The sequence below is a fragment of the Octopus bimaculoides genome, chromosome 6 (assembly GCF_001194135.2).
Source record: "Octopus bimaculoides isolate UCB-OBI-ISO-001 chromosome 6, ASM119413v2, whole genome shotgun sequence".
NCBI classification, from domain to species: Eukaryota; Metazoa; Mollusca; class Cephalopoda; order Octopoda; family Octopodidae; genus Octopus; species Octopus bimaculoides.
Genome location: NC_068986.1, coordinates 85555387 through 85557148, shown reverse-complemented (window position 1 = coordinate 85557148; position 1762 = coordinate 85555387).

The window sequence follows — 1762 nt, the reverse complement described above, 5'->3', positions numbered from 1 at the left end:
TACACACACACACACACACACACACACACACACACACACACACACACACACGCATATATATACATATATATCGCAACTTCTTAGTTAACCTTTTCCTCTCCATCTCTCCACCTTCATCTGAGTGTAGCCAACAGATCTCCCTCCATATTTCTAACTTTGTCTCTTTCTGTCTCTCTTTCTTTTTCTCTTCCTCCTTCTCTTTCTCTCTCTCTCTCTCTCTCTGTTCCTCTCGATTCTTTCCTCCCTTTTTTCTTTTTATCTGATTCCTTCTCACTCTTCTTATTCTAAACTATTTCATCTTCTTGCAGAGAAACCTCCTACAGCCTTAGCCAAAAGAAATTCGTACTGTTCCCCCCACACACACACACACACCCCATGATCAGCACTATCATCATCATCCTCATCATCATCATCATCATCATCATCACTACCACCAGCACCACCACCACCACTATTACTTTCATCAGCACTATCATCTTACCAGTACTATCAAACACTACCTTCAGCACGACCAACGGCAATTCATTTGGAATTCATTCTCTACAGGACAACTACAACAGTGACAGCACTGCATCCAACACTATCTCTACTACCTCCACCACCACAAACAACAACAGGAACGGAAAATATGAGAAATATAAGAATATCCAGAAACAACACCGACAACAACCATCGACACCACCGCCGCCAAACTTCGACCTCCTCTTCTCCTCCTCTTCTTTTCCTTTTTCTTCTTCTTCCTCTTTCCTCATTTTCTCTCTCTCCTCCACTGTCGCCTTCTCTCCTTTTCCTGTATTCCTCTCTTCCACTTCAATCCTTTTCCCTCTTTCCCTTTCTGCCTTCTCCTCCTCCTCTTCTTCGTTTTCTTCTCTTTTCTCCTCTCTCTTCAACCGCCTCTCTTCAGCATCCTCCTCCTTCTCTTCCTCCTGCTCTTCTTCCTCCTCCTTCTTTTCCTCCACTTCTTCTTCCTCCACATCTTTTCCGTCTTCCTCTTCCACTTCTTTCTCTCCTCCTCCTCCTCCTTTGTCTGCAACTTTCTCCTCTTCTATTTCCTTCAACAACAACTACAGCAAAAAGTCAATAGATTCACTAACGTCAATGCAACCACCACTAACACCATCGCCATCACCACCACTACTACTAACACTACAACAACCTGTACTGCTACCACTAATATAACTGACAGCACCACCACCACCACCACTACTATCACTACCACTTCCATCATTACTCCCACTAAAACTAACACTACAACTACCACTCCACTACTATCGCAAACAATACTACCAATGTCACCACCACCAAGAGAACCATTGCTTCCGCTATTACCATCAGCAGCTAAAACTACCACCGCCGTTACAACTGACACAAGTTATAGCAGCACCACGACGAAAGCAAACACTACCACCACCACCACTATAACTACCATCACCAACACCACCACTATGACCACCACCACCACCATCCCCACCACCTCCACAATCACCACCACCATCAAGGCCGCCAACTCCACTATAACCACCACCACCCCCACAATTACCACAACCAACACCACCACCATCACCAACACCAACTCCACTATAACCACCATCACCAAAACCACCACGATGACCACCATCATCACCAACACCACCACTATGAAAACCACCACCACCACCTCCACAACTACCGCCACCAACACCACCACCAACACCACCACCAGCATCACCACCAACACCACCACCAACACCAACACCAACACCAGCACCACCACCAACACCAC